The sequence below is a fragment of the Lipotes vexillifer genome, unplaced genomic scaffold, assembly GCF_000442215.2.
Source record: "Lipotes vexillifer unplaced genomic scaffold, Lipotes_vexillifer_v1.1 scaffold1701, whole genome shotgun sequence".
Taxonomy (NCBI): domain Eukaryota; kingdom Metazoa; phylum Chordata; class Mammalia; order Artiodactyla; family Lipotidae; genus Lipotes; species Lipotes vexillifer.
Window position 1 is genome coordinate 197,367 of NW_006794217.1, and position 7,317 is coordinate 204,683.

The following is a 7,317-nucleotide window of genomic DNA, read 5'->3' on the forward strand; positions in this document are numbered from 1 at the left end:
CCCGGACTCGATTACATAACGCTTGCTGGAGGTCTGAGCTGACGGACCGCCCTGCTGAAGAATGACTACCACCAATAAAACATTTTATTGCCCAATCAGGACTGCTGATAGAGTCTATATTTAAAGCAATTCTGTTAACCCTGGGAAGTGAATGCTCACTTGGCTCTGGGGCAGCTTGCAAAGCAAAGACAGTGGTTTCGGCAAACCCCTAGAGTCTTGTAAATTCAAGAAAGAAAAACTGGAAAGCCAGGGCACTTGGGCAGAGCTCTCGAGGACGCCCCTGCCCTGGGTGCTTCCCGGCCCTGGAGCCAGACGAAGTTGGGAAGCCGGCCCAGGACAGCTCTGACTGGCAGAGAGAAGACAGGAATATGAGCCCCATACAGTACAAGTGCCACAAAACAGTCCCCCAGACGTCCCCAACCCACAGAGCCCCTCGGCCAAGCTCAGGGCACAGGCAGGCCCTCCGTGGGCCTGTCCCACTGGGCAAGACTCTTCCTGGGACTGGGCGGCCTCACAGGGCTGCTTCCAACATGGCTGCACCAGTCACATGTTGCCACTTACATGTAAACAAATAAAAGTAAGTGACACTTTAGACACTTAGTCCCTTGGTCACACAGGCCACGTTTCAGGTGGCCATGGACACACATGATCAGTGGCTGCCATATTGGGCCCTGTCCACATGGGTGAGCACATCCATCATGGTGGAAAGTCCTTGTGGGCAGAGCTAGGCTCGCGGTGAGAAGGCAGGACTGCGTGGGTCCAGAGCTGAGGGTCCGGATGCTGCGTCGGCTGCTTCCTCCTGGAGGCTCTGCGGAGGTCTGGTCCAGGCCTCTCTCCAGCTTCTGGTGGTGCCGGCACCCGTGACGCCCCTTGTCGTGTAGAGCAACCCCGACCTCCACCACCATCATCACAGGGTCCCTTGCCCCAGGCCTGTGTCCACGTTTCCCTCTTCTTGTGAGGACACCAGCCATCGATTCCAGGCCACCCCACGCCAGTATGGCCTTGACTTAACTAATGACGTCTGCAAGGTCCTTATTTCCGAATAAGGCCACAGCCACTGGTCCCAAGTGGACGTGAATTCTGGGGGGACATTCCTCAACCCAGCGTGCCCCTCAGCCCACCAGACTGCAGCTCCCTCTGCTTCGGGCCACCATCTGTGCGGTTCTACAGAGTAGCCATCTGTCTCCACCTCCAGGTCGTAAGTGCCGAGGTCAGCACCTGACCTGTCACCCCTGCACACCCAGAGCCTGGCCCGTGGTGGGGCTCAACGAATACTTGCTCATGAATGAATGAATGAATGAGTGACAGAGGGGCCACATGGGCTAATTCCAGATCTCTGAAGGTCCTAGGTCACACCATCCACCCCGAGCAGAAAAGGTGCAGATCCAGGGAGATTACCTGGGTTCAAAGGCCTGGCTCTGCTGGGTGACCTGGTCAGAGCCCTGTCTCTATGATGGGGGAGGGGAGGCTCCCTTCCAGGTTGGCCAGGGGGCCAGGTAAGTTGATGGGCAGGGTCTACAGTACGGCCCTGGGCAAAGGGTGTGTGTCAGAGGAGGGCAGTCAGGGCCTCATCCAGCGTCCCTGGGGGACCCCTTCCACAGAGGCTTTTGCCCAGCAAGGTGGGTGCTTCTGCCGCCCCCTCCGTCCCAGAGTCACTAGGGGCTGGGTTTGGAAGGGAGCTGATGGAGGAGGTGCTAGCTGCCCAGGAAGCTCCCGGAAGGCGGCTGCCGGGAGCAGGTGGTGGCCCTCCTCGCATGGCCCGCCCAGGCCAGGGGGAAGGAGGCAGAGGGCCAGGAGCAAACTCTGTCCTGGCAGCTCCCCAGGGGCTCCTGGGCAGCTCGAGTTTCTAAGGACCGTAAACTGTCTTATAAACTAAGATAGCAACTCTGATGACTGAAGACATAAAAATAGCTCTGCTTACTCAGTCCCTTCTCGGGGTTCTGTGGGAAAGAGTCCAGCAGCCGGTGGGCTGACCCCAGGGCCTTGTGCTCACCCAGGGCTTGCACAGCTCATGGAGAAAGCGTGGGAGGAACTCCAGGAGCTCGGCGCCATGCAGCTGGAGAGCGGCTGGGAGGCCCACCCCCTGCACTGTCCCTTGGTGACGAGGAGGGGTCACCACTCCAAGGGCGCTGGCTGGCCTGGGGGTTCAGGTCTGGCCACAGCTCCTCTGGCCCCTCATTCTGTCACTTCTTCTCCTAAAACTGCCTTTTTCCAGCCTCTCCTCTGCCCAAGGAGCAATCCGTTGACCCGCTTTTAATGTTAAGAAGGGAAATCTTAATACACAAGTACACACATGACCTAAAGCAGTTAGGATGTTCTGGCTGCAAGTACCAAAGAAGCAACTTGAAGTGGCTCTAAAATATATTATGTCAGGTGACAGGAAGTTTGCGTTGGTGCTCAAAGCTTATGTGACATCACAGGACTTGGGGTCCCTCCTCTGCTCTGCTCTGCCACCCTCACTTGGCCCTACTCCTCAGAATTGGCTCTCATGGTTGCAAGATGACTGCCATAGCTCCAGACATCACATCCTTATCCACCAACCTCTAAAGACACACCTGCCTTGTGCCCGTTTTTTTTGTTTTGGCTTTTTTGTTTGTTTGTTTTTGCAGTACGCGGGTCTCTCACTGTTGCGGCCTCTCCCGTTGCGGAGCACAGGCTCTGGACGCACAGGCTCAGCGGCCATGGCTCACGGGCCCAGCCGCTCCGCAGCATGTGGGATCTTCCCGGCCCGGGGCACGAACCCGTGTCCCCTGCATCGGCAGGTGGACTCCCAACCACTGCGCCACCAGGGAAGCCCCTTGTGCCCGTTTTTTAAGAGCCAAGAAGATGTTCCCAGGAAACCTCAGCAGTATTCTCTAAAGTCCCATTGCCAAAATTATTACAGGAAATTTGTCTTTTTTCTTTATGTAAAGTGAACATTTATTCCTTCTGTAATAAGAAAAAAAATTAACTCATTTTTCTAAAGAAACTCTCTTTTCAGTAGAGCACAGGCTCTGGACCCCAAACTGTGGCTTCCGTTCTTCCAGGGCAACCCCAGGGTGTGCAGGGAAAATCTGGGACAAGGTGGGTTTTCTCCAGGGCCTGACACGGGAAGAGCCTGCTTCTCACATCCTAAGCCCTACTGGGAAGTTCTGGTCGGTGGGCAGCAGCCTGCATGCTCATTCAGGGACCCAGGCTCCAAGTGACCAGGGCACTGCCTCCCTCAGTCCCTCAGATGTCCCTCCACTCAGTGGCAGACAGAGACAGGAGGGCGAATGGGGGTGGAAGGGCAAGCCCACACAGCATCCGTCTTCCTTCTCAAGCTGCCACGGCCCAGCCCACCACAGACATTGGGTCTCAGGTCCTCCTAACACACCCGTGACCCCATACCACTCGGCGACAGACCACCACACACAGTGGTTGTTTCCCACAGAAGCAGGAGTGTTCAGGGCTCAGACCCCAAGGCCTCCGATGGCAGCAGGAAGCATTTTAAGCCTCACCCTGGCTCTTCCAGGAGAATAACACCAACTCGCTGGGGTTTGTAAGAAAAAGGACACCAGTGACTGTGTCCGTGGAGTCTTGTCTGCTCTGGCCAGCTCACGGGGGTCACTGCTGCCCTCCGAGGAGCTGGTCTCGGCGGGGGTGCCTGCCTTCCCCCAGCTGGCCTGAGCACCGTCCCCCCGGTGCTGAGCAAACCCTCCCCTTTGGTAAAGCATTTTGCATGATGGGGGGAAAAGACTGAAGCACGGCTGTTGTTTTTACTAAAACACAAAATTAATTAATTCAGCTGTTTCTCCTGACCTCGAAATGTCGGAGGAGCAGAGCAAGTTGTGAGAGATGAATTATTCATATCCTTGGAATCCGTTTTCCCAAACCTGTGCAAAAATAAATTGGGTTTTCCTCCTAAGATGGGGCTCTTTCACCTGAGGGCCTGTGAGTTTGAGAAATGAGACTTTACAGGCAGAGACCACAGACTCCCACCGTGGTCAGGACATCAGGCAAGGGCAGCCACGTGGACGGCCTGGCAGCGGACACAGAGCACATGGGAAGTTATGCCCCAGGGTGTCCTGTCCTGGGCAGAGAGAGGCGGGGACAAGGGGACACATCCAGGCGGAGGATCCAGGCCCCGAGGTGTTGACCTGCTCTGGGGCCTCACCACACCCGCCACCTCCCACTTCTCTTGTCTGTAAATGAGTCTGCTCGGCACCAGCGTTCTGTGACTCTGACCCAGACCTGCCTGGTGGGTTTCCTTCAATTCATCTGGCTCAGCGTCTGGATCCCCCACCCAAGGCAGGAAGCCTTTGCTGGCCTTCTGAGAAACACAGGTCCTCCCAGGTGGACATCACCCTTGGGGCTATGGGAAGGACCAGGGTGTCCAAGAGTTTTTACAACGTTGGCAGGGGGAGCGTTTGGTCCTGTCGGTGTCTCTTATTTAGCTCTTCTGATGGCTAATGGGGTCGAACACCTTTCTCTGGGCTTATTTGCCACCCATACGTCTTCCTTGGTGGGGCGACCCGGGGTGTCTGGACCGGGCTCTGAAAGCCTTTCCAGAGGGGCTCACTGACCAGGGGCCGGGCGACCACACGGGCGTGAGAAGCTGCCTGGCCCAGTCTGGGTGGGCGGCTTTGTCTCTCACCATGGCCAGGAGCTCTGTCCCAGGCCTCCACCTGGTCCTGACCTGAAGGCCCCCAAGCCCGATTCCTCACTTCTTTTTTAAAATTAATTAATTTTCTTTCTGGCCGCGTTGGGTCTTCGTTGCTGCGCGCGGGCTTTTCTCTAGTTGCGGCGAGCGGGGGCTGCTCTTCATCGCGGTGCGCGGGCTTCTCATTGCGGTGGCTTCTCTTGTTGCAGAGCACGGGCTCTAGAGCGCAGGCTCTGTAGCTGCGGTGCACGGGCTTAGTTGCTCCGCGGCATGTGGGATCTTCCCGGACCAGGGCTGGAACCCGTGTCCCCTGCATTGGCAGGCGGATTCTTAACCACTGCGCCACCAGGGAAGCCCCGCGATTCCTCACTTCTTAATGAGGGTGATAACCCCACGGCTGTGTGTCCGACGCTCAGCTCGCAGTGCAGGGCATGACCAGAGCTGACCCCCCACCACCAGCGTCGCCTCCAACCCTGTGAGCTGGAGGGTCTGGAGGCTCTGAGAGCAGGCCTGTGCCCTTTCTGTGTGTGGGGTGCCCCCACCCAAGCAGTCCCAGCAGAGAAGCCGACACCAGGTGCCATTTTCCAAGGATGCCAGGTTTTCTTTGTTTCCAGAAGGCCAGCCCTGAGGCCAATCAGCCGCCAAGGGAGAGGGCAGGGTATCTGGGGGCCAAGACAAGTGCTGGGAGCAGGACGGGCCACCCCAGCCAACAGGGGCAGGAAGGCTGGCTGGACACCCCTTCCCCTCCAAAAAAGTAGAGGCCCTGATATGAGTGAGTTGGGAGCAGCCTTGGGCCCCAGCCCAGGGACCTTGTGAGCCCCACTGGGGAGGGGTCCCCCAGAAGCCTCTGCCCCCCACGTCTCCTGGGCCTTCAGTTTCTGCTGTTTGTGGAGCACCTTCGGATGCCCACATGAAAGGGCTGCCAAGGGCTGGGGTCAGTGGGAGGCCTGCTGCGGCTCCTAGCTTGGTTCAAAGTAGGGAGGCCCCGGGCTGTGGGCTCTAGGCTTCCAACACGCCCAGCCCTGGACACGGAGGGGTGCGGGGCAGGTAATCCGGCCGCGGTTCCCTCCCTCTAGACCTGGGAAGCAACGATTTGGGGGCACTGTCAGCCAGATGATCCGAGGAAGAGCCTGGGGAGGCACCAGACTGCTGGGGGGAGGTGGGAACCGAGGACCCAAGTCATCTTCTCGAATTCTCTTGCTTTGCTATGTCCCTTTGGAATAACCTCTCCTGGAAGATTAGCAAGCCTTGCTGCATCACAGCCATTGCTTTTAGGAGAGCCTCCTTTAGTGAATTCATAGCGGAATGTGAAGGGACCTTCACATTCACTTTCTACCGCGCCTGCCATGTGTCCTAGGCGCACTGCAGCATTTTGAGACTGGTCTTCAACTAATGAATGGTAGTGGGTAGAAAACAATGTATGACCGAGGACCTCAGGCGGCCGACCGAGGACTGACCTGTGAGCCGGGACCACCAGGAACGCTGGCCCAGAGGTGGGGTGAGGCAGTGGTGGGCATCCAGAGCCTGCCCCGTGGCCCTGGCAAGACTGGGGCTGGTGGGGTTCCTGACCCTCCAGGTCGCCCCTTCCTCCCACGTCGGCCCGCATCCTGCGAAGCCCCAGGCTGCGAGCGGCCGCCACCCGTCCCCTCGGAGCCCTGGACCCACCCACACACCAGGCCGGAGCGTTCTCTGCTCTGACCCCTGGCTGCAGGCCAGTCCCAGGCACTGTGGAGGGAGGCGGGGGGCAGGGGGTGCCAGGCACTCAGCCCCTACCCCGAGGTCACTGCCTTTGGCAGGAAAGAGGCCGCAGGCCCAGCCGAGGACAAGACGGCCGGGCCCAGGACAGAGCCCAGGGGCAGGAACGTCGGGCTGGCTGACGCTGGGAGGAGCCTGCGAAGAAAGTATCTCCTCTCTGCAGCCACCTTCCTTCTGTCCTCAGACACGAGTGGCTTCCCAGAGACCCACCCCGGCCACAGTGTCCCGAGAGCCTGCGTGGAGCTGGGCCACGTCCAGGCCAAGCCTCTCACACCCTGGACCAGGAGGGAGGCAGCGCTCGGCAGAGGCCCGGCCTCCAGGAGAAGCAGGAAGGCCCAGGAGTGTCTGGCCTCACCACAGCAGCGTCTCTGAAGAATGGCTTTGCCTAACTTTTGTTCTAATGTTTGGAAGCCAAAGGCTCACCTCCCCTAACCTCTCCATATTAGCAGAGCTTGATAACAGGTGCTCTGGGGGATGCGGGACAGAGGAGGGGCCAAGGGACGGTGGGCAGCCCTCCCCTCTCCCCCTCCCACTCAGTCCCCAGGCTGAGACAGGGCTGCCCACAGCAGGCGCTTCTGCCCGGGACCCTCCTCCCCCTGCCTCACCCACGGCCCCTGCTCGCCACCCTGGGTGCCCTCAGCAGCCCTCCCCACATTCCGGGGACAAAGGAGACCCTGAGTGTTCACACACCACCTGGCTCAGGCTCAGCTTCTGATGCTCCCACGTACGGAATCTGAGGCCAGTTTCATACAGGACCCTTCTGCAAAGCAGAGGTTGTTGTGGCCCCAGTCCCAGGGGGTGGCTGTGAGCATTGAAATATAAAGCACCCCACAGCTTCAGGACCCAACCGCGCTGCCAGCGCTGCCTTTTCCTCCAAGCCCCACTGCGGCCTATAATTGTGTGTGTGTGTGTGTGTGTGTGTGTGTGTGTGTGTGTGTGTG